The sequence below is a fragment of the Manis javanica genome, chromosome 13 (assembly GCF_040802235.1).
Source record: "Manis javanica isolate MJ-LG chromosome 13, MJ_LKY, whole genome shotgun sequence".
Classification (NCBI taxonomy): Eukaryota; Metazoa; Chordata; class Mammalia; order Pholidota; family Manidae; genus Manis; species Manis javanica.
Window position 1 is genome coordinate 52,863,250 of NC_133168.1, and position 26,908 is coordinate 52,890,157.

General features: G+C 37.6%; 1 protein-coding gene and 1 long non-coding RNA gene across 16 annotated transcripts in view; one reads left to right on the forward strand and one right to left on the reverse strand.

Annotated features, from left to right (window-relative positions):
• Nucleotides 1–26,908, forward strand: part of EYA4 (EYA transcriptional coactivator and phosphatase 4) — a 296,169-nt gene that overhangs the window by 195,118 nt on the left and 74,143 nt on the right. The window lies entirely within an intron of this gene.
• LOC108397060 (uncharacterized) overlaps nucleotides 1–26,908 on the reverse strand; it is a 47,776-nt gene that overhangs the window by 7,855 nt on the left and 13,013 nt on the right. For both annotated transcript variants that reach the window (XR_005054799.2, XR_012124241.1), the window contains exons 2-3: nucleotides 10,394–10,619; nucleotides 6,727–6,806 (exon numbers count right to left, since the gene is read on the reverse strand). This is a non-coding gene — a long non-coding RNA (uncharacterized lncRNA). The remainder of the gene's footprint in view (nucleotides 1–6,726; nucleotides 6,807–10,393; nucleotides 10,620–26,908) is intronic.

A 26,908-nucleotide genomic window follows, 5' to 3' on the forward strand; every position in this document is an offset into this window, starting at 1 on the left:
ATGAAAATGTGCATGTAATATGAATGTGCTGAACTGGACACCCCCATGTAATCAGCACCCAGAATGGACAAGAAAAAGACCAGCTCCTTGCAGTCCTCCTCATGCTCCTTTCCCAGTCTCCTCCTTTTTTTCTGACGCTTAACATCACAGCTTAGTATTACCTCGTATTTTTTTGTTGTTGCATGGTGGAATTATATGTGTTATGAGTACATTTTTGTGTGTCTGGCTTTTTTTGCTTCGCTTTGTAAAATTCATCTATATCGCTATGTTCAGTTGCATATTTATTTTAGTCCCCATTGATTTCTGCTAAGTGACCCTAGTATTGTATGAGACCTCATTTATGCATCCAGTCTCCTGACCTAGTCTGTCACCTCCAGCTGCTCTTCACTTTCTGTCTGGCTGAGGTTTCGTGGCTCAGCTTTTCAACCACCATCCTGCCAGTAGTCTCAGCTTCCTCACTCTTCTCTTTATCATACCCTTCGGCAAATTCAAAACTGCTTGCCCTGTCTGCTCACACGCTCCAGGCTTCTGAGTCATTTAAAATTTAATTTATATATTAGAGCATAGACTAACAAAGAAATCTATGAACACTCAAACTAAAAAAGATCGATGTTCTTCTTTCATATGAATCAAAACAAAAGGTCGGTTTGGTTCCACTTTCCCCTTCACTTGGCTTCCCCTGGTGGGTCCACTGTGGTTGCTCTGGCTCCCTACAGCTCCCAGTAACCAGAAGGGGTAAGAATAAGGAGGAAAAACCCAAGTGGGCTTTTGCACTCACTCCCATTAGCTAGAGTGAACTGTTTGCTGACCTACATGTAAGATAGATTGTGGAATACAGAATTAGGTTTGAGTGGCAGAATTAGCTGTAGGGTTCTGACAATTAAGACCTTATTTATTACAAAGGAAAAAGGGAATCACAAAATATCAGGGCAACTACAAGTATGCCAGAAGACTCCACCAATTCAGTGTGTCCTTCATTCTCAATGAGACCCTTAATCATGCTTGGTCATTTTTCTAACTTTCACAAACAGCTAACTCTCCTTGTACTTTCTGGTGTTTATTTTAAACCTTCTTCACTCTCCTTAAGCTTAATCCACATGATCTTCCTCCTAAATTCCCACATGTGAACATGTTGCCTCCTACCTCGCAGTTCATTTAAAACTGCAGGCCAGGAATTTCCTTTTCCTCCCTTATTTGTACCTTCAAACGTCTTTCTTTGCCTGTTACCTGTGATACTCTGACACAATGTATTTCATCCAGTCCAAGGCCAATTCTGCCCATATATGTTCTCGATCCCCTTCCATTTTAGAGGTCTTAATAACTTCTGGTGTTAGTCCAGTGATTCTTTGCTAACTATCCTGAAACCACACCCTCCTGGCTTTCTTGTCATCTCTTGATCCTTTCATTTCTGATGTCTCTTTCGTATTCCTCTTTTCTGCCCATCTCTTAAATAAAGGTGCTTCCCAGAATACCATCACATTTATCTTCTCACATCCTACTGTTTTTTTAGGTGACTGGACCTCTTCCGTACACGGAGCTTGATCATTCCGTATATGCTGATGAATCTCAAATCTGTTGCCAGCACAGATGTCTCCCTCAGGCTTCCAGTTGACTGCTGGATATCTCATATGTGCATGTCCCTTGGGCACGTTAATCTCAACATGTCCAAAATGTAACTCATATGCACCTCCAAAATGTCTTCTCTTTGCTTCTGATCTTAATGAATAGTGCCTTCTTTATCACAGAGATCTGAATGGCCACCCTTGATTCTTTTCTCATGCTCTGTCCTCATATTTAATCAATCATTTTACTAGAAAAATCCATCTTTCTAGAATTTCTGGAGTCGAATGACTTTTATTGCTCTCTACTATTACTACCCTACTTCATACCCATAATCTGTCACCTAATAAGCAGAGTCCCATGATAATTTCCCTGCATCTGATTTTCTCTTCTAGTTCATTTTTTACATGTTAGCTAGAATGAGTTCTACAAAATACAAATAGAATTAAGTAATTTCCCTGCTTAAAACTTAGGTGGTTCTCTACCTCCTGCAGTACTAATCCACCAGACATTGGGGTCCTTCCTGATCTGGTGCCTGTTTCTTGTTCCTCCTCCCCACCCCCCACCCCACCCATATATTCTTCAGGCTCTCCATGCTCATTCCCATGTCTGCGCTTCTACATGTGCTTTCATTCTGAATGTATTGCCCTACTTCCCTTTGTTTAGCTCCTGTTTAGATTTTAGAGTGTAGCTTATGGTTTTCTCTCCTAAGAACCTTTCTCTCATCAGCCCCCTCCTAGGATTGGTGGAAAATCCCTCTCATATATTCCCAAGTGATTGTATGCTTGCTGTTATTGTCATTTAAACTGTAATTTACTGTGTTGTAATTTATTTGTCTGTATGCCTACTAGAATTTGAGCTTCTTGAGGGCAGAAACTCCATCTTATTCCTCTCTCTATCTGTAGATGATATTCAAAAAATTTAACACCAGATACAGCACTAGCATAGGTTCGATAAACAGGAGGCCAGTCCCCTTGCTGAGCCAGCTTCTAGCTCCTCAGTTCACTGGGCTCCACCTGGGCTCCTCTCCTGCACCGTGGCCTGAAAGATTCTCCAGAGACTAAGCTGGAGGACTCACCCAATTTGTCTTCCATCTCTCAGGCATCACTGTTTCGTGTTGCCTCATGTTCAGTGTGTTGAGAACCATTGTTTCATATATTTTCTTTGTTTTTAAGTTGTTTCAGATGAGAGGGCAAATGAGCTCCCCTTTACTCTATCTTTACTCTAAAAGCAAAAGTTACATCATGTGTTTTTATGTATTTGATGTGGGTTTAGGAAGTGGATGTTAATGGAGGACCTACACCTCAGTAAATTAGGCTTCAGGTAGAATTTCAACATAATATAGAAAAGATAAAACATTATGCATATCTTTTTTAAAAATTAAAGTATCATTGATACACAATTTTTTTTTTGGTATCATTCATCTACAATTACATGAAGAACATTATGTTTCCTAGGCTCCCTCTTTCACCAAATCCCCCCCACATACCCCTTCATAGTCACTGTCCATCTGTGTAGTAAGATGTGTAAAATCACTGCTTGTCTTCCCTGCATTGATACACAATTTTATGAGGGTATCACATGAACAACACTGTGATTTCAAAATTCACCCATATTATCAAGTCCTCAGCCCCCAACTGCAGTCACTGTCTATCAGCATAATAAGATGCTCTAGAATCCGTTCTTATCTTCTCCATGCTATACTGCCTTCCCCGTGACCTACCTATATTGTGATTGCAAATTATAGTGCCCCTTAATCCCCTTCTCCTTCTCTCCCTCCCCTTCGGTAACTGCTAGTCCCTTCTTGGAGTCTGTGAGTGTGCTGATGTTTCTTCAGTTTTGTTTTGTTGTTATACTCCACAAATGAGTGAAATAATTTGATATTTGTCTTTCTCTGCCTGGCTTATTTCAATGAGCATAATATTCTCTAGCTCCATCCATGCTGTAGCAAATGGTAGGATTTGTTTTCTTCTTATGACTGAATAATATTCCATTGTGTATATGTACCATATCTTCTTTATCCATTCATCTACTGATGGACACTTAGGTTGCTTCCATATCTTGGCTATTGTAAACAGTGCTGTGATAAACATAGGGGTGCATATGTCTTTTTGAATCTGAATCTTGTGTTCATTGGGTAAATTCTTAGGAGTGGAATTCCTGGGTCAAATGGTATTTCTATTTTTAGTTTTTTGAGGAACCTCCATATTGCTTTCCACAATGATTGAACTAATTTACATTCCCACCAACAGTGTAGGAGGGTCCCCCTTTCTCCGCATCCTCGCCAGCATTTGTTGTTCCTTGTTGGCCATCCTAACTGTATGAGATGATGTCTTATTGTGATTTTAGTTTGCATTTCCCTGATGATTAATGATGTGGGACATCTTTTCATGTGCCTGTTGGCCATCTGAATTTCTTCTTTGGAGAAGTGTCTGTTCAGATCCTCTGCCCATTTTTAATTGTGTTATTTGTTTTTTGGAGTTGAGGTGAGTGAGTTCTTCAGTTATATTTTGGATGTTAACTCCTTATTGGATAAGTCATTTATGAATATATTCTCCCATATTGTGCTTATCTTATATTGCATTCATATAGATAAGGAAAACAATAGGTACATGACAAGTTACTCACCTATATTTTTGCATCAAGTCAGACTTTTGCATTGAGATAAAGTCTTCATTCATATCTGACTACTGTAGCCTGCTTGGCAAAAAAATTAGTAGACCCACATTCCTTTAAGTGAAATTGCACATTCCATTTATGTCCCTCTACACCTTACATACACATGAATGGGTGAGTAGGGCAAAGCCCCATCTCCTTATAACATCAACCTAGTCACAAAATGAATGCAAATGGTGAGGCCAGCGCCTTGTATAGTGACGCCACTGTGGGGGCCTGGGTGGACTTAGGGGCTTTATTCACATGTGCTGCTCATGTGGAGCAGAGCAAAGCTTCTGTTGATAAAATGGCAGTTTGTCATCATTGTTTCTATTCTGGTCATTATTTAATTTGGGATGGTTCCCTTGATGATAGATTTTTGCAATAATGTTTTTGATGTATTATTTGAATAGTAAATTAAATTAAGAATATTAGAGTTGGAAGGAAGCCAGAAATCACTGAGAGCAAATCTACTCAGTTCACAGAGGGGAAAGGAGGCCAGAAAGGCTAAGTGATCTGTCTCACATTTGGGTCAAGTTTGAAACAGAACCATGGCTAGACATTAACTTCTTGGCTCACACTTCAGTTCTCTTTCCACTGCACTCTCTGAGCTCTCTGATACCTAAACGGGAAGGAAGACTATCTTCTAGGTAGATTCATCTATTAATCGAATAGGAATGAAGGTTGGAGCAAGAAGTTCTGAGTAGTATTCAGACCTGAGGCAGAATGAGGGCTTGGAATAGGGTGCAATAAGTGCGAATAAGAGATAAGAGGTGAATACGAGGCTTGTTTTCAAGATAAACCCATAGGCTTGTGATGAATTGGTTAATGCATGGTATTTGTATATAGTAGACAGAATATATATGTTGTGGAATGTTGCAGGAAAGAGAGAATATATGCATGTGTGTGTATAGATATGAAGGAATGAGAGAAAATATATGCATGTGTGTGTATACATATACACACACACACAGCCCTCATACATGTCACAGGTACACTCTGTATTGAATATCCATAACCAGGCATATTACAAATGAAAAACAAGCAATAACCAAAAAAATGATTTATTCCTTGAATCTTTATAATAATAAAATGAAATATTGTTCCCACTTCATAGAAATAAGGCTCAGAGAGGTTAAATGTTTGCCTAAAATCATGAATTTGTTGAGGAGCTGAGCTGGGACTTGAAAATTTTCTTAAAGTCTGAATCTTTCCACAGGGGGCTTTTTAATTACCCAGAACATACAAAGAATATTTCTATTTTCTTCTGCCATGACTGATCTATAAAGCTGATATGTCATTCTACCCTTTATTGTGTGCAGCACAAAGTGTTCCTGCTCAGACAACAGACACCCCACCTCCTCTTCCCAGATTTTCCAGATTTGTTTGCCCTTTTTGTTTTCTTGTGTTCAAGAGTTAACCCCATGATGTTTAAAAATGTGCTACTACTTTGTAGCATGAGTTTTGCTTGCGGTCTTTAGTTTTTGTATTTTACCCTTTAATCCTTCAGTGGTTGGGGAAAGCAATGTACATTTTGATCCTGTGTCCTACCCAGCAAAAATCTGTAAAGTTCATGTGGTTGTTGACTCATTTCTAGGACTTTATTCACAAGAGATTGACTCGCTAGGGTGGTGCCTGAATAACAGCTCACATTTTTCACAAAGCAGATATGACAGCTGTGGCTGATCTCTGGGCTTTGTTATGTATATGCTAGACTGTTAGACGTCTTGTAAATCTCTTTTCCCCCACAGCGAGCACAACACCTTTCATTTTCTAATTGCTCAAGAATATTTGTTGAGCCCATGATTAATGAAAGTTATTATTGTCATTATACTGCGGACTTTCTTTCTATGACATATATACACATGCATTTTATACACACACAAATTAAGCTATCCATAAATTATACACATAATCAATAAGATAGTGCACAGATAAGATGTATGATGCCTGAAACATGAACGTAAGGTTTTGTTCAACTTTCTGTTTTCTACAGATTAGTTGAGGAGATGGTATTAACACTAAGATAACTCCGTAAAAGATTGACCAAATAAATACAATCAGGGTCTAAAGATAAATTAAGATTTTATAAAGTTTACAATTTTGGCATTTCCAGGTTAGAATCATATATACTGCTTTCTTTGATATATTGAAAATAAAAGAAATAATTAACTTATAAGCAATAATTTCCAAATTGATGATAACTTATTGCCATGGCATTCTTTTCTTTTTGTTGATAAGTGTAAATAGAGTGATACAATTCCCTGCTGTTTCTTGGCTCTGGGCCACTGGTAGGCTGCCTAATCAGATCCACTTATAGGACATGGGATGGTCTTTTCCTCTTGTTATAGAGGGTGGAATTATGCAATACTATTTTAATATTCCTTCCAGCAGTTCCTCAAGTTCTTTAATTACTGATGTGATTTCAGTAAATACGGACTTAGCACAGCCTTACAAATGAAGAAGGGATAGAGTCTGAGAGAAGTTTCCAGTAGTATGATTTCCACTTACATAAACTCATGAACCAGTGCATCAATCAGCTTCACACCTTGCAACAGTTAAAGCATGTGATTGCCCACATGTTGTTGGTCCTGTATCAAAATGGAAATATTTAGTTTGCATGCAGAGTTGCTTTGCATGATTTATCAAAGTACTTCCTTTTTGTTCTGTTTCTATCCTTCACAAGTTGTCAGTGGTTTATATCTTGGGACCCCTCAGGACACATCTTATTTGTATGTCATCACTGAACCTAAATTTATCATACATTGCTTGGTATTGTCTTTTTATGTGTGATTGTTATGGTGTCTTTTAATGGTGTGTCTTCCTAACTAAATTGTAAGCTCCTGCAGAAAATGAATTCTAGCTTATAAAACTTGGTATCCCAAAGGTGTGCCTGAGATGAAGTAGATTTCAGGTAAATATTTGTGAATCAATAAGATAACTTCATCCTGTATGAAAATAACTCAGAAATGGAAGACAACAGGCAAATACAACACAAATACTGTTTTCTCTATGTGCACTCCTGTCCATGGGAAAAGAAAAATCAGACAAACCAAAACATCATACTACCCAAAAGAAAAATATTTCTGTGCACTTAAGAAGGAGTATGACACTCCAACAGTATAGTGGTCATGATAGTTGATCTCATTGTGCAGAACAAATACTACATCTACTTCATCTTGTATATAGAGTGCCTAGCACAGTGCCAAGAATGCAAAGGGCATCAAAGAAAGACAATTATGAATGAATGAATGAATGAATGAATGAATTGCCTCACATCTGAAACATCAGAAGAGACAGTTCATATCATTGCCCCTGTGTAATGTGTATGCTGAGAAAATAATGTCAATGTAAAGATCAGGAACACTTTCTGAGGTGACCTGCCGGAGTGGAGAAGCTGTATGGATGTAGTTGGGCAAGTGACTACAAAAGAAAGCTCTAACAAGATCTGTTTTTCTTGTCTCTGGAATGTGACCAAAAAGCTATCCATGACTTATATGTAGGAATTTCCCATAATTAAAGAGACATTCTTTTGGGGGGTAATCAGCTTCATGCATGCATTCATATTATTAAGTTCTTGAACATTTATTCAGCATCCCTTCTGGGTAGAAGTGATAACATATTGATAAACACCCCAGAGCTAGGTAAAGACTATAGAAAGAAAGGGAACTTTGTAAATATTAGATCTCCCTCCTGATTATTATTTTTTCCATGCATACAACATACAGTTTGAAAAGCATCTTCCCAAACATGTGTTCTATCATCTTTACTCCATCCTCCTTATTAGGCAGGACAAGAACAATTTTCCTGGTTCTATACATGAGCAAATGAGGTGCAGTAGAGTCTAAGGAATGTCAGTCCCCTGGGAAAGAGTGGAGAGAGGTCTGCAGTCTTGGCTTGCCAGACATGCCATTCTTCCTTCCAGGCCACTTGAACTTTTAAAACAGGACTCTGAAAGTGTGTGCTTGAGTTTACCTTTTGTTAAAACAATGTCTGAAGGAGGGACACACTTGATGACTTTGGGAACTTTAACACTTGTGTAAGCAAGAGAAAACTCAGCTCTGCCAAACTTGTGGTGTGCCCATAGGTGACGATAAGCTGAAAAGCCAGACTTGCAACATTTTGAGCCATGCACAAAGGCTAGTTAATGGTAGTGATGGCCTGAGCCTATGGAATCTGACAAGCAGCTTTCCAAACTCTGACCACTCAATTTAATGCAAAATGAGTGGACCGTGTAGTGGTTCAAGAAATAGCTGCATACTTCATACAGAATAAGCCACCATTTCCCAGGCTTTTATCTGCCTCACTTTTCTTCTCTCTCACTGCTGTTCCTGCTCCTAACCTCGAAGTCAAATTTCTGGGCAGAAAGGAGATGGAGACACCGTTTAAAAATCCCCCTTACCTACTTCTTCCCTCCATTTGGCTCATTCATACACTGTACCGCCTCTTCAATGAAGACAAGGCTAAAGACAGCCCAGCTATGCAAGAGGAGGTCTGGTGAGTCATCTGCCATTCCTTCAGGCAGATGCTCAGGGCAGAAAGAGCAGCTGCTGCTCCTACCACATGCTGATTGTAATTGCACCTGGAGGTGTATTCCAACATAAATGTCATCCAAATTACTTAGCTCTCCTATCCAAGAATTCTTGTAAGAACCCAGGAAGAAGAGCTGCTCAGACTGCCAGCACATTAATCCAAACATGCCAAGGAGTCTAAATAAATCAAGTAACATCTCATTGGGAGAAGGTTTAATATACTGACCTTGTGGTAAGCCACAATGTTTTGAATTTATTCCACATGCCTAAAATTTGGTTACAATAGGTTTTATTTAGCATGGATTCTCAGGAGTAGCCTAGACATTCTTCATGTTGGTGTCTTTGTATTTAGGCCATATTTCTCTGGGTGTCCCCAAAGCTCTATCTCACTTTGAGGTGACACTGGGAGTAACAGAATTGCAAAATCTAGCATTTTCTGAAATTCGGCATCATGTTATGGGAAGAGATTGCAACCATATGAATCTATTGTTTTACTTAACAGCTAAATTAGAGCAAAAGCAGCTCAGCCTTAGATGCTTTCACGTGAGAACAATTCACATTATCAAAAGCTGAGCCATTTACGTTATCAGTTTAGCCAGGACATTTTCCTAGTGCCCATAAATTCATAGAGGGAAGCCTCTGCCAGCCTTAATTACCTCTGTAACAACTGAACAATTCACTATTTTCCATTATAATGGGGTTTAAAGGTACCATATGTCTACAAGGCTCTGTTTTTGTCTACTTATTTCTTATATAAAATATGTAATAACTTTGGTACCAGTCCTTTGGGTTTGAAAGGGAGTAAAACTCTAAAAACATTTTTTTCCAATTGAAAACATTTGTACCCACCCCTTATCTATATGAGCTCTTAACATCAGTTTATATCCACTTTGGATCATAAAAATAAATGGTACAGATACTGCTTGAAGATCCATGCGTACTCTGAGATACCTTTCCCCTCTCTCCTTGAGAAAGCACTGTCCTGAATTTAAGTTACCATGAATGAGTTATACTTGGATTTTTCTCAATAAATATATTGGAAATTTTTTGGAGAGCTAGAACCATTTGAAAAAATATTTTCTCTATTTTATTGTAAGAATACAGTATGTAATATACATAATGTACAAAATATGTGTTAATGGACTGTTTATGTGATCAGTAAGGCTTCTGGTCAACAGTAGAGTATTAATAGTTAAGTTTGGGAGGAGTCAAAAGTTATACATGTGTTTTTGACTGCACAGGTGTTCAAACCTAACCACTGTGTTGTTCAAGGGTCAACCATATAATCTATGCATTCTTTTCTAGATGGACATTTAAATTGTTTCTAATTGTTTAATTTTACAAACACACAATGTTATGGAATAAAATAACTCCAACTTTTGGCGTTGAAATGCAAGAGAGGAATTAGGGGGCATAGTGCATGGCGCTTGCTGTACCAGCACAAATGACATTAGCACATCAGCATTTATCCCATACTGCAAGTACTAATAACAGTGTCTTAAAGTTTGTGCACATTCAAGAAAAATATTTTGTGACACTAAATACCTAAAACATCTCAAGAAAACATTAGTACCTACACATTACACAATTAATACACGGTCTCTCTTGCTCCTATTCACCTTGCTGTCTTTTGGATGTTTACTTACCTCCAGCCAGAAGGCCCTTGGAATTGCTGCTTCTCTTGGGGGTGGCCCTGTAAGGGCTTTGATACCTTTCTTGGGTGTTCACTTGATACTGCGGCCTCTCCCTCCACACCGTGCCCACTGTCGGACTGTTCCCATCCCAGAGAAGAGAAGAGTCTTCTTCAGGGCACTTCTGATCCCTGCTCAGCCCTGTTTTTTGGAGGGACTAGGTAGGCATGGGGTGGAGAGTCTGTATGGGAAAGAGAAAGGGAGCTGTTAAGAGGTAAAAAGTGTCCAGGAGTGGTCAAGTGACTGGCACGTTTACGAGGAGGCTCCCAGGGAGCAGAATGGGGAGGAAAAGAGGAAGGAGAGAAGGAGTTGAGGGAGGGATGAGCTAAGCTTTGAAGTCTGAAATATCAGTATTTACACAAAATACATGTACAAAATGTCTGCCACTACTTTAAAATAGCACCAATTACTAGGATCATGGAAAATTGAAAACTGGTTCTGCAATCATTAACAGCGTAAATACATTTGCAACTCTACTAGATACTGCAATATTTCTTTCAAATTAGTTATACCAATTTACATTCCATCAAAAGTGTGAGAATTGCCCTTTTGCCACATGCTGGCTTTCATTTGACCTTATCTGATTTTGTAATGTTTGCCAGTTTTGTGGGTTTAATACAGTACTTCATTGTTTAAAATTGCAGTCCATGATTATTAGAAGAGCAGTTGAGTACCTGGCTGATGCAGTTTTTATAAGTTTTACAATTTTTAAAATGAATTTTATTGAAAAATTAATATGATTTCATAGATGTGCATTGTAAAAGAGCAAAAGAAGAAAATTAAAATTAACCCTTAACCCACCATAGAGCTATACCTATTGTTCTATTTTTAAAAAACAGCTTTACTGAGGCATATTTAACTTGCATATTTAAACTGTTCAGTCAGATGTTTTGACATATGTAAATGAAAGTGAAGCCATCACAACAATCAAGATAGTCAACTTATCCATCACACCAAAAGTTACCCTTGCCCTTAATTATTTATTTTACTCCATTCAATTCCTCCCCACCCCATCTACTGGGAACCACAGATGTCCTTTGGTAATTATTTCAGATTCCTCCCGGGTGTACTGAGCAGCAGCAGTCTGTTGGGTGGTGGTACCAGTTTGTTTTTTTACCTCTTGATGGACATTTGTGCTGTTTCCAGTTATTTAATTGATGGGCCATGTAACCTTTTATAAAGGAAAACGTGTATGCCCATCAATTTTCTAATAAACAAAACATTGAACATGAAATACTCCTTGTTATAAATCAAAGCCTGAAACAGTGTCTGGCATGTATAGATGTCCAGTAATTATGTTGGGAAGACTAGATATCTACTGGCAAATCTCAAAAGTTAATTAGGGAAACAAAGCCAGCAAACCAGGAAGTTAAAGAGCACAGTCAATTGCACTGAACTGAAATGAGAAAGGTTCTCCTTTTATCGAAGTGTCAGGACGTCCACACTGCTTACCTGAAGTCCTTCCTTCAAAGCAGCACCTCACTCGCCCTTCACTGAAAACAGTCTCTTCCCCTTTGTTTTTCTTTTACTCTGTTCTTCTCCCAATCACTGAATTCAAAAGTTTAATTTTCTCTAAAATTTCCCTCTATGCACATCTAGCTTCCAGGTTCTGGCAGTTCAGACCCTACATAGCTGATCATATGTGGCCCCTGTCATGCATAAGTTTAGTCTCTACCCATCTGCCACCTCTGCATGTCCACAATGCCCCATCTTGTCTCCCTGACTTCACTTGCCCCCTCTCTAATTCAGCTTCCACACTGTCATCACACATTTTTCAAATATGTCATTTTGATCGTGCTGTTTTGTTGTTTCCAGTTCTCCATTTGCTCCTCCCTGCCTGCAGACTGCAATTCAGAGTCCTTATCATGAAACTGCAGGAGCTCTGTGCTTGTCCTCCATCTGCTCCTTGACCTCTGTGAGGCAGAAATATTTCCTTACTAGCAGGTACCTGAACACACTATGCCATTTCCCACCTCCATGCCTTTGAATATACTTGTCCTTCATCTTCTGGACACCTTCACCAACTCTGATCAGCGGAAATAATTCAGAACTCAGTTTTGAAGACTTCTTTTATCTTTGCACACACGTGCACATGCCTTCCCACAAACCCCAGCAAAGCCTCTCACATCTCATCTATGTCAGCAATGTCCACAGCATGCCCTTGTCCTGTGCTGTCATTACCTCTTCCTTAGGCAGTGTGTGGGGGCCTTTGCATCTAGGCACAGGTCTGATAGTTTTTCCCAGTTGGTGCTCAGTAAATACATTGGGTGCACAATAAGTATGAATGTAACTCAAATTGTGATGCTTAATACACATGAATAAATGAATGTATGCCTTAAATATCTGATCATTAAGTTATAATTTTCCTAACAAAATACTCTTAATGTCTTTCACTTGTTTTTGATCCTGTCCTCACCAAGTTAGTCAAAAACCATTTAGCTTCCTGCCTCAGTTGTACATCAACTCCCAAACCAGCCTATGTCAATACATTCTCCCTCTTTCCTAAGCCATAGTAATGCAGATTAGCTAGACTATTCTACAATGACTACTTTAATTACAGTACTCTTGTACTCTTCTCTCAGAATCCACTGCCTGGCTCTCAAAAGCTCTACCCTAGTAATCAAACATTTTTCTCTTCTCCAACACACAGTCCCCATTTTAGTTAGCCTATTCTTCCCACTTCTCCATGCCACCTCTGTTCACACCAGTTTGTGCTCCAGGGCTCAAGTTTATCCTCTCACCAGAATGCCTGTTCTCTCACCTCCATCTGCCTGAAATCTACTAATAATGTCTGCCTTTCTGGGTTACACCTCTGTGGTTGAGCCACATCTCCCATGGACTCCTTTGGTGTTTATGCTCTATAGCACCTAGGTTCTAACTTCATTGTAGAACCTAGAGTGTAAGCTACATAGAAACAGAGATTTTTGTTCATTTTGTAGAACAATATAAGGGAATATATGTTCTAGGATGTAGAGCTAGAATGTAAGCTACATAGAAATAGAGATTTTTGTTCATTTTGTTCATAAAGGAAAACCAAGGCCTTAGGCACCCAAATATCTGTCAAATAAATTAATTTATGAAATTGTCTACTATATCATAGGGATTCAAATAATACTTTTTTCTTCAGCAAAATAACTGAAGAAACAGCAACAAATTTGAGTGATTTCTAAATTTTAAAGAAGGTGATACTGTAGGAGTAATATTTTAAATGGAATCACAAGACCAGCAAATCATCATATTCATTTATCAAAAATATAGTATTTAAATTCTGAATTTTAGAGCAGCTTCTGAAAAGCAGTGATTTCTATACCTGACAATGTCAATCAAACATATGGTTCCTGGAATTTTTATGCATTAATATAAGTTGGAATTAACTCAAGATAGTTCTAGTACAAGTCTAGATAGATGGAGCATAAAAAAGACATGAGAATATTTCAGCTCAGAGTAAAAAGTGATGCAGGTTCTTAAATTCAGAATAGTATGATAATACCTGTATTTTGCCATGGCTAAGGTCATATACCAACTTTTTCCTAAATTATAGGATTTTTAAAAGAAGAAAATCATAATTTACTGTTTCAAACTCTTTAGCCCTGAATCTGATGTGTAGTAGATGTTTGTTAAATATTTGAATTTAAGCCGCAAAGAGAACCTTTTTTTCTTTCCTGATGGGGAGGGGATTTAAAAAGGAAGTGACATAGTCAGAGTTGTATTTGAGAAAAATAATTATGATGATTGTCTAGAAGATGATTTGAAGAAAAGATGGGAAAACCAGGAGGCTCTTTGTTGGTTCATCAAAGTTTGTTCATCGAGGTTTGTTCATCGACGTTCATTCATCAAGGTTGGGTCATACAGTACCTGCTACTTGGTATCACTTAAGAATGAGTGATTCTGTGTGATGACTATAACCTGTAGGAATTTGGGTGAAGAATTATGAAGACCTAATATAAGTAGTGATTAGGATGTAAAGGAATGAATATTTTGGAATTTGTTTAGGCAGAAACATTAAGAGCATTTGGTGAACTTTGTAAAGATTGAAGGCTTGAGAATACCACCTGGCATTCTGATTTGCACAACCAGTTTAATGATGCAGTTAGAGATAAGAGTCTGAGTAGGTGTGATAGTGAGATTAACTATGGACATGTAAGGCTAGGAAAGTCTGTGAAAAATCCCTGGGAAGATGACCAGTGTAGAATTGTAGGCAAGATCTGGTGCTTAGAAGTGATATGAGGGCAGAGGAGGGCGGGTGCTTGTATAATCAACAAAAAACACTTTTTGAAGATGTAAATACATGTGGAAATTCCCCAGAAGGGTGTTTACCTGAGTGAGATGAGATAAGGGCTAAGTCTGCAAGATTATGGACATCAAAAGGTTAAAAGGACAGGAATGACCCACAAAGAAGATTGAAAAGTAACAGCCAGTTGTGACGTCAAGAACCCAGGAAAGAGTAGTTCTATCAGTTAAAATGGTTTCAAGTGCAAGTAATAGAGAAGCTGGCTCACCTAGCTTTAAACAATAAGGTAATTTATTGTGCACATAACTGGAATTCCAGAGGTAGAATGGCCTTGGGAGTGGTTGATCTAGGAGCTCAATAATTTCATTAAGAAACCAGTTTCCTTTGGTCTGTTTTGCCCTGCCATCCACAGTTTTGGATTTGCCTTAACCCTGTTTCCCCTCTGGTGATAGAATGGCTGGCCATAAAAATCAGGATTGCATGCTCCCTCATTCATATCCAGATGAAGATGTGATTTGGATCTGGAAGCCCTCCCACAAGAGTGAAGAAGAACTTACTCCCGAGTCTTCAACAACTACTCCTTGTGTCCCATTGGCACTGTTAAGATTAAAAACAAATGGAGACCAACCTTGAAAATTCTGTGAGCAGACAAAACCAGTTTAGTCAAGCAAGCAAAGCTTAATTTAGCTTATTTTGAAAGGTGGACTTGACCTGGGTCATTTCCTGTTTATGCCTCTGGAAATCATATGCAAAACTTGAACTATTACCCAAGGTTGAGATGAGGTAACCACTGACCGATTCTTATCATTTAAGAGAATTCTAATATTATAACCAATCACTGTAAAGCATACACAGCCACTGCTTTCTCACCGTATAATACAAGTGCTTTGTAACTACCCCTGAGCCTCATTCCAAGTCTTGGTTTGAGTGCTCCTGGTTTGCACACTTTTTTAGTGTGTGTGCACAATACACTTTTACCATTTGCTACTTCAGTGATTCATTGTTTTTACTTTGGCTGTATCTGAATCTTTGATAGCACAAACATGGCTACCTTACTTGTGACTGCTGAAACAATCAAGAACTTGGGAGGAAAAAAAGGCCATTTCCTGGAGCTGATGATAGGTTTAGCTTTCCCTGAGACACTGAGCTTGGATGGTGAGAAATAAATACTTAAACAAGAATTAAGATTCTTTTAGAAAAAATAAAATGGAAAATGGGGAACCCAAAACCAGGCAGTAAGACCGCTACAGAGGTATTAGGTCAGCCTCAGAGGAAGAGAGTTTAAGGGGAAGTCATTAATATTGTGAAATGCTAAAAGAGTCGAAGTAAGAGATAATGAAAGAAAAAAAAAACATAGTAGGAATTACAAGGAGGTGACTCTAGATAGACTAGACTCCAGATACTGACTGAAGTGGAGAGAAGGGACTAAGAGGTGGGAAAGAGGATATGAAGCACTGACTGTAGTTGAAGATTCTGGGTTTTGAAAGGAAGACTAATGAATACATAGCAGATAGAGGGGAACAATAGTAAGAGGAATGTGTAGTGAGTGTCTCATCAGGTTTTGATGAAGTCTCTGCTAGTGAGCAGTAGTATGAACTTACTCAAATTGTCAAGCCCTCTTGAATTCTTATCACTGTAAAGAGGGAAAAAAGGCTGTTTTTATCTTCATTCCACAATGGTGTTAAATTTCAGATCTGTTTTAAAGAAGAGAATAATATTATTTATGTTTTAGATGTATGTGTATGTGTGTGTTTAGGAGATATTTTAAATGTTTTACTCCATTGAGGCTTCAAAAATTACTTATTTGGGGACTGAAAATAGAATTTTTTACTTTCTACCTCATTTTTCAGTGTTACAGTCTGAATGTGTCCCTCAAAGATTCATATGCTGAAATCATAACCCCCAAAGAGGATAGTTTTAAGAGGTGGGCCTTTGGGAGGTGCCCGGGTCATGAATGTGGAGCCCTTGTGAATGGAATTACTGCCCTTATAAAAGAGGCTCCAGAGAGCCCCCTTGCCCCTTCCATGATGTGAGGACCCAGAGGGAAAGCGCTTGCTCTGAACCAGGAGGAGGGAACTCAACCCTGTTGGGGCCCTGATTTCGGACTTCCAGCCTCCAGAACTGTGAGCAATAAATTTCATTTGTTTATAAACTACCCAGGCTGTAGAATTTTGTTATAGCAGTCTGAATATACTAAGACACTTCTCTTAAGCTGAGATTTGAATTTTGCAAAGAATGAAAGGTTGTTTAACTTTAGGTAAAACTGTGTTTTTACTAAAACTTTAGAAAGCACAGTGTCTGATGCATACTAAGGACTTGTTAAATAATTATTAAATTATTCTGTTCTTCTAACTTAAAGATGAAAAATTTTAGGTTCTCTGTCAATCAAACTGTGAAATTCTTTATACTTGAACTATATTTTTTAATTATCAGAGAATTGATTCTAAAAAAAGTAAACTATACCACAGAGAACTAGTAATATTGAGCAGTGCCATAAACCCTAGGTAACTAGAACTAACTAGGTTGGTCAATTGAAATTACTGGAAAATTTATTCCCAAATTCAATAGCCAGACACAATTGTAGGCACTACAGATATAGCAATGAACAAAAATTCCCTGCTCTCATACAGTGTATATTCTAGAGGGAGAGACAACTAACAAATAATATATACTATGTCAGGGGAAGTAATTGCCCTGAAGGAGAATAAACCAGGGTAATAGGATAGATAGTAAGCAATTATTGGGGGTAGTGTTTTTATTTTATAAGGAGGGCAGGGAAAGACTTTCTGAATGGGGGATGTTTGAGCAGAGAAACTGAACAAGGATGGCTTGGGGTACAGTGTTCTAGGGAAAGGGGACATCAGGTACAGAGGCCCTTTTCTGGGAACCAGTTGGGCATGTTTAAAGATCAGCAGGTCTGAGTTGGAGAGAGAGAATGTAAGGGTTTGGAGGAGCTCCATAAATGAGGTGAGTTATGTGGGATCCAAGATTAGAAAAAAGGGGCTTTAGTGTATCGTGTAAGGAAGTAGGCCTTAGAGGCCAGGTGAGGAATTTGGGGATTATTCTGAGAGGCATGGGAAAAAAGTATAGGGTTTTGAGCAGGAGACTGTCTTGGTTTGAGTTAGTTATTGCAAAGCTCCCTCTAACTGCAATGAAGAGAATAAGCTGTTCTAGGGCAAGTGTAGAACTGAGATAAAGTTAAAAACTAGTGCAAATTTTTGCCTTTTATGTAATTTTTGTCTTTTAAATAGTAAAAGTAATCTACCCACCTAGTAAGTATATCCCAGTAATAGTGCTGATGGATCTACTCAAATAGATAACATCAGTGTGTAATTATTAGCACAGTAACTGTTCATGGGGAAACAATCCAGTGGACACCAGTTAACCATTCGGCACCCAACCTTACTTTTGTATTTGGTGAACCTTGCTGAGTAACAGGTGGAATGTGAAGCACAGTCTTCTGCCTTCAGCACCAACAAATTACAACAGATTATTGAGATTAGTATCCAGAAATTAATGACATTATGATATTTTATTGTAAAGAAATAATTACATTCTAAGTATGTTTGTCAAGTTTTTAAGAATGGTACAAATGCTTTAAATTCAAAACATTGTGTGTTCCCCTTAAATGTTAATGGTTGGAACACATCTAAGTTTATGCAATATTTAAAAACCTTTTTGGCAGTGAGATTCATGGGACAGTGATCACAAATCTTTCCTCATCCTACATTTTCTAAGCTCAACAGAAACTTATTTCAGAACTTAGGGTCAGTCATTCATATTTTCTTCAGGCAAAAGTTGTAGAATGATTTTACTCTGGAAGGTGAGAGAAAAGTAAAGATTACACATGAGCCTAACAAAATACTCAATTTGCTTGATAAATTTTTTGCCAGTATTTTCATTGTGAGGGCTGACATAGAACATTATTCCATACCCTGAGCATTTGCAAACCACTAATCGTATCTTAAGGGACCAGAACAGATGAAGCATAGATTGCTCTGTAGTCAGTGTCGTCTCCCACCTGGGAAAAAGACAGCCCAAGACAGCCCTGTAACTGAATCCCAGCATATGCATTGTCATCTCTCCTGCCTGCCTCTCTGGTGCTACAGCAAATTAAAAGATCGCTAAGGCTTAGCCTGCCTTCCAGCTGCCAGCCCCTGGTAGACACGAGGGAGCCAGAAGGGACCAGGTGGAGCAGTTTTGAGTTGCACTAAACACACAGCCCAAGGAGGTTGGCCGTAACTTCCCAATGAATATTTATACCAGCCCCATTTCTCATCTTGCTCTTTGGCACAGATCAGAGTGCTGAGCTCCTGCTGATTTCAAGGGCCCTGCATTGTGTTTGGACCTGCTCCGTAAAGTATTATGTCAGATGAGAAATGGACCCCAGGTTCCTATCACTAAGATGGCTGGTTGACTTTTTTTTTTTTTAATGGAGACTATCATGTTATCATGTTATAGTGTCGTAAGGGTGGGGAAATGGGGAGTTCCCTGACATCTCCTGGCATTGCTGTTCTGTGAATCACACCCAGCCTCAACCACTGCTTCCTGTGCAGTGGGACTTGAATTGCTTCCTTAAAGAGCCCCACAATACTGTGGGTTGTATATTGCTGCATTTTCTACATCTTTTTCTCAGAGGTTTATTTTTGTTTGCTAAGGTCAGGCACTTATCACAGGGCGCCCTCATCGAATTTCACATTCTGATCCCTCATGGCAGGTGCTAACTTCCTTGGGCTCAAAGTGAATGGGTTGAGTAACCTCATAAAGATACAGAATGTCTTGGCATAGAAAGGAAGAGAGTACAGAATGCCTGTCTGTGGAAGACTCGCAGTGTTATTTAGAGAGCCCTGTAAACCCAAGAGATATTTGGAAAACTACACACACACTCATTAACTTTTTCTCAGTAGTAGATCATAGACTTATATTCATATTCCTGATTTCCAGTCCATATTGCTTTCTAATAAAACACATGCCTTACATGGTTATGTGTATTTTACCATCAGATTTGCTTAAATCATTTTTTCATTGTTTCTTTACATGACATGATAAATTATAAATCAGTAAACTTCTTTTGAATTGATTCTAAAATTGCATTCTTAAATAATTAGAAAGAGGAGTGTGATCATAAGAACCCAGTGTAAAAGTTCTGTGAGCAAAAGGCATACCAGACTGGCCACACAGTTTTTTGTGAGAACAATATCAGAAAAGCAGAACCAAGGTGTGCATTATACTTAGTATATGAAATTCACAAGGTGTATGTCAAAGGCTCTTGATGTATTTATGAAGAAAACAAAAAATAGAGACTGAAGGGTAATACTACTGTTAGTTCAGTACTCCTGAGGAGTTGATACAAATCAAGAGATATACCTCTAGTGCCCTCTTGGAGACCTGTCCTTGACACTGACCTACTCAACATGTTTATTACGATTTGGCATTGAAGGCATGCTAAGAAAGTGTATGGGTAGCGTGGCATGAGGAAAGAGTACGCTGAACAACAGAATCAGACTCTACCAGACTAGCTAAAACAATGCACTCAATTCAACAAGATGGCATTTGGAACACAGGAAAAGCTGTTCACTTGGGTTCCAAATGCCGGCTGCATGTGTAGTGGCTGAGAGAAAAGGACCTTAAAACATCACATGAGACAAAGACTTAGGGGTTTGGTTGGTTGAGTTTCAGCATGTATTACTATAAAGTGTCTGATAGCAAAGTTAATATACTCTTGAAACTACAGAGTTGTAATGTCTCTGTCATATTTTGTATCTGGAATGGCTTTGACTCAGGACAGTCCTCTGTGATGTTTGAAGGGCAGTTGTAGGGAAAAACCATCTTTATTTTTTACATTATGCTAGTGCTTCACTCTTTTAAATTCAACATTCTAGTATTAAAAAATCCTCATTCATTCATCCAGTACAATGTTTGATCTTTATTGGTAGAGTTTTTTTCTTAGAAAAAGTGTCAGTATATTTTCTGGTATAATCGATGGCATTATATCAAGTTTTGAGTGTGGCCTTATGGATTTACTGTACTACTTGCTAGAGGAAAATAATTTCCTGTTTCTTTAACCATGGTTTGTAACTGATCGAACAGAAACTTGAGTCCTATACCATTCAAATAATGCTTGGGGAATTCATTGGATTTTTTTTTTCTTTGTTTTCAAACTAAGAGAGACTTTCAAAACCTGAATTTAGAGATATGCTTTTGTTTTTTAGAAAGATGTACTCACATTTCTTGGGTAAGGAGACCAAGTTTTATCTGAAAAATTTGTTAGAGCCTGAAGAAAGGCCCCAAATTGTAAAGTCTTTAGCTGTAAGCCCTGGAAAGAAAGGACTGTTAAGAGTGTCCAGAGAACACTGTGTCCATGGCTTTATTTGCTATTACTCCAGGGCTTGAGGTCACCCTGGCAGACGGGTCACTTGCACTGCAAGCATTCATGCTGGCCTGAGGGACAGGCATGAGGTCACTGACAGATTGCAAGAACAGCTCCCGTTGTGCATGACCCACTTCCCTGATCCTTGTTGCTAAGGATTTTCCTCCCACATTTCCTTTCCTCTTCAGTGAAAACCACTTCTGGTCATGTCTGGTGAAATGCGCTAATGAGGGCCTCCTTCTGGGACTGTCTGTCCACCTGATCAGTGACATAGACACTGTGCTGCAGGAGGACCCACACCTCCCAACCTTAGTGCCAGAGAAACTGTCTCAGGTTTGCAGCTGACAAGAGTTTCTTGGACCCTAATCTGAAATGTGCTGGTGTAAGAGGACCCGGCATTGTTACCTGACCTGCATTTTCCAGCGAGTGGGAACTGGTGCTCAGTAGGGACATGCCCATGACTTTCATCTAGGCTGAGTTGACCAATCCCTTTCTTATATTTGTTTCTTCCACAAAGGCTTTCTGTGCCCATGCAAAGCATCTTCCTCCCCACCATCCCCCAGACATGTGGGAGCGCGTGTGTGCACATACATGCACACACACACACACACTCCTCACCGATGTGAAAGATCTAACACTGCACGTACAGTTATGAAAACTTCACACACATTCACATCACAAAACTAATCCCTGTCTCCCCCTACCTATCGTCTTGCTCTCCCACTAGCTTGCAAGCCCACTGGAGATAGTTTATGTACCCCTAGAACTGTCTCTAGAACAGAGTAGATGCTCAAGCTGTGTTTGCTGAACTAGACTGCATTTGACTCCAAGTACCTCAAATCGCTTCAAGTACATTTTCCCTATTCCTGTTTTATTTCTCATTCATTAGCACTCACTAAGTACCCTGCACAATTCTAAGTGTAGAGAATCAAAACAATGAACAAAATAAGAAATAATTCCTGGCCTAAGGGAGCTTACACTCCAGTTATTTGAGTAGAAACTGAGGTTGTTACCCCTACTTTTCAACTAAGGATATTTAAGGCTTTTATTACATACAAAGGAAGTTATGAGCAAAACAAATAACTGAACTCTTGCCCTTAAGTGCATTTCAATGGTCAGAATGAAAATTGGCCAGTTAGATAGATTCGGAGAGCTCAGGACATAGAGCGATGCATGCATATTGTCCACTTCATGCAAAGAGAAAAAGGTGGGATGAGAGTGGATTATCTTTGAAAATCTAATATGCTTTTGCACTTCTTGTGTGGTGAGGAACTAATGGAATCTCAGCCTTTAAGTAAAGAGGCTGTGACTCATTACCAGGATCTGTGTGGAAAGCATCATGGTTTCTGAGTTAGAATAGACTCTAAAATGCACAAATATAAAGCTTGCTCTTTATATTTGACTAGAATATGTAAATCTATTAGAAATAAATTCCATCTACATTACAGATGAATTGCTGAAAAGAACCAAGAAACATTTGCATGTAGCCTGCGATTCTCTTTTTTAAATGAGTTTTTGTATAAATTCATTTTGTGTTGTTTAGATTGATCCTAGTATTCACATGGCCTTATGACTTGACATAAGGACCACTACAAAGGGTAGACATCTTGGATCACTTTTAAATGTGGCAACAACTAGTATAGATTTGGCAGAGTACATGCTTGTATTGAGTTTAGTAATTTTTGAAAGGCATTCAGAATGTTTTATTGCAAAGTTATACATTCCTGATTTTGGTTTAAGAGTATGAAAAAATTAAAGTCACTTTATAAAATGGGAAACATACATGTGTGACAGAAAAAAACCTTGGCTCTGGAATCAAATAGATATGAGTTCAAATTCTGGCACTGGTACTTTCTGCCTGTGTGGTCTTGGGCATGTTATGTATCCTCTTTGAGCCTCAGTTTCTTCTTCTGTAAAATATGGAAAATAAAATGCATCTCAAGGAATTGATATAAAGATTAAATCAGTGAAATGTGTCATACCATATGTACTCAGTAACTGCTAACCAGTTCCTCCTTTAAACTAAAGTAAATTATGTATCTTATGTATTTTGTATAAACTAGACTTTAAACGAATCTGAAGTTTTAGAATTAAATAAATTACAAAACATATAAAAGTAAGTGCAGGAATATTCTTGCTGTATAGTATATAGCAATAGTGCAGTCTGTTCTCTAAAGGCTCTTTTAATTGTAAGAAGTAACAACCCACTAAAATGAATTCAAGCACAAGAGACATATTGTAAGGATCCAGATAATTGCTTTTCAGTTTCCTGGAAACTGGAATGTAAAATACCGTGGCTATTTTTGTTTTGTTTTGCAGGAGCAACATATTCTTGTCCTCTCTGTGGTTTGTCCTCCTTCCTTTCATTCCTGACTAATTTTCCTTGCTTCCTCATCTTGCATGTGGTCTAGCTTGGCTATCAGCCCCTACGTAGCCTTGCGGCTTCAGCAATACCACTGACCAGATGCTTTTCCCAAAACCCCTTCTTTGAAATCATCAAAACCCAGCTAACAATTTCTAAGAAAAATGTCCGCGCTCTAAGTTCACACTGACTTCTTTCTGTTCCATTCAGAGGACACTTAATGTACTTTAATTTTCTTTGCACAGATCTGCGTTCTCATTTGAATCATAAACATCTACTAGAGGGTAGGGCCATGTTTTCTTTACTCAGCAATCCTAACACCTGTGACAATGCTTTGCGTGTAATGAGAAATCATTAATTTGATCAATTAAATTATAAGGCTTTATGTTGGATGGGTCTAATAAGGAAATAATTAAATCATGAATATTCATTGTTCACTGTAACTAAGCCTGTTACTAGGATTGTGCTACAAATACTACTTTTTGGGCTGTTATTCCCCTTTATCTTTCTTTTTTTTTATCTGGTGGCTTTAAATCTTTTTCTTTATCTTAGTTTCAGAATTTGACTATAATGGGCCTAGATATGTTTTTCTTTTTTTCGTTTGCTGTTTATTGTGTTTCAAGAATCTTTGGGTTAGTGTTTTATCAAATTTGGAAAAATACTAGCCATGACTTATTCCAATATTATTCTGTCTCATTTCTTTATTGCTTTCTGTTAATTTTCCACAGGTTACTTATACTTGATCCAATCATCCTCCCCTTTTTTTGTCTCTCTGCCTCAGTTTGGATAATTTCTATTAGTCCAGCTTCAGATTTACTGATTCTTTCTTTTTCAGTGTCTAATCTGCTGTTATGTTCATCCAAAGAAGATATTCATTTAATATATTGTAATTTTTGTTCTGGAATTTTCATCTGGTCCTTTTTAAGTGTCTCCATTGCTTTTCCATATGCAATATATGTATATATCTAAGTATAGTATGTTTGTATCTTTTCCTATAAATGATTTCCTATATTCATAAACAGGTTTTAAATCTTTTTCTGCTAATTCCAAAAACTAGGTCATGTCCAGGTCTCTTTCTGTTTACTGTGTTTTCTTTCCACTAGGGGTCATATTTTCCTGCTTCTTGTTCTGAATATTATGTACAAAAACTCAGTAGAGACTGAGGCATTATATATTTGTTTTGTTTTGTTTTGTTTTGTTTTGTTTTGTTCCCCAATGAGTCTAAGTCCTTGCTCTGGCTAGTAGTTATGGTGAGGATATGAGCATTCAGATCACTTTTAGAGTTAAGTTGAACTGGAGTGGGACTATGAATAGCCCCTTCCAACCTCCTGAACAACCATTGTTTTGGTATTTCAGTATTTGAACTGGAGAGACCTTGACTGCAGTTTCAGATATTTTTGGTTCATGTTTTTATTTAGTACTGGTAAGGCCCTTTTACCTGTAACTTTGGTAAATACACCCATTAGTTCTAGTGAGTATTTTTGTGTGTGTGATGGATTTCTCAGATTTTTTTACACAAAAAAATATCCATGAATTAACATGATTTTTTCTTTCTTTGTGAATTTTATCCCTTTACTTTATTTATTTTTGTTTTCTTATATTGGCTAAGATTTCCAGTACAACATTGTTCTAAAGTGGGAAAAACAGATCCTTGCCTTGGTTCTAATCTTAGGAAGAAATAATCCAGTATTTCATCATTAAATGTGATGTGAGCTATAGGTTTTTCAAGAATGGTCTTTATCAGATGGGTGAAAATACTTCTTTTCTAGTTTGCTAAGAATTTGTATCATGACTGGATATTGAATATTGTCAAATGCTTTCTTACACTCATTGAAATCATATCCTATCAATAAATTTAATTACATTGATATTCAAATGTTAAATAAACCTTACATTCTTGGGATAAAGCACACTTGGTCATGATATATTATCCATTTAATTATTGGATTTCACGTGATAATATTTTATTAGTTTTTTTATCTATGTTTATGATAAATATAGAGTTGTAATTTTCTTTTCTTGAAATTGTTGGTCAGGTTGTAGATGAGGGTAATTCATTTCTCATATAATGTTCCCTCCTTCCCTCCAATTTTTTTGTTTCCTCCTGTTTTTTTGTGTAGGAATTTATAAACGATTGTTATTATTTTTCCTTAAATGTTTGTTAGAATTAACTAAGGGAACCACATAGCCCAGAAGCTGTTTAGTTTTTGGAAATATTTAATTATGAATTCAATTTATTTAATTGATATGACTATTTGTATCTTTTATTTTTTATTGGGTCAATTTTTATAAACTTGTCTTTCAAGAAACTTGCTGATTTTATCTAAGTTAGTAAATTCTTTGACAAAATGTTGCTCATAATATGCCCTTATCATCCTTTTTAATATCTTCAGTATATCTAATGATAGTCTTCTGGATTTGTAAATTGTCTCTATTCAGAGTTTTCTATTTCAGTGATTTCTGCTCTGTATTATTATTATTTTTTTAACAAAGAGGTATTTTATTAACATTGTTAGGCAACATGTTCCATGAAGGGAGCCTCAGCACACAGTCCATCTTGTACTTACTTTTAGTTTAATTTGCTTTATGTTCACTAGCTTTTAAAGTCACAGATTTTAAACCCTTCTCCTTTTCTAATGTAACCATTTAAAGATACAAATTTTTCACTAACCACTGCTTATTTGCATACCACAAATCTTGATTTGATACCTTTTTGTTTTTGTTTTAAAGAGTTAATTTTTTAGATCAGTTGAAGATTCACAACAAAGTTGAAAGGAAGGTACAGAGATTTCCCATAAACTCCCTGCCCCAACACATGTATAGCCTCTCCCATTATCAGCATTACTCACCACAGTGGTGCATTTGTTACCAAGAATGAACCTACATTGACTCATCATAACATCCCAAAGCCCATAATTTTACCTTAGGGTTAATTTGTAATATTGTACGTTCTGTGGTTTTAGACAAGTGTGCAGTGACATATATCCTTCATTATAATATACAATGTATTTTCCTTTCCTAAAATTTTTCCATGTTCTGTCTGTTCATCTCTCCTTCATCACCAACTTTGGCAACCACTGATCTTTTTGTTGTCTCCTTAGTTTTGCCTTTTTCCAAAATGTCATACTTGGAATCATACAGCATGTAGCTTATTCAGATTGGCTTCTTTCACTTAGTGATATGCAATAAGATTACTCCATGTCTTTTCATGGCTGGATAACTCATTTATTTTCAATACTGAATAATAGTCCATTATCTATATGTACCAGAAATTAATTATCCAATCACATGCTGAAGGACATCTTGGTTGCTTCCAAGCTTTAGCAAGTATGAATAAAGCTACTATAAACATTTGTGTGCAGGTTTTTTTGTGAACATATGTTTTCAACTACTTTGGGTAAAAATGAAGCAATACAGTTGCTGCATGATATAGTAAGAGTCTATTTAATTTTGTAAGAAACTGCCAAACTGTCTTTCAAAATGGCTCTACTACTTTGCATTCTCACC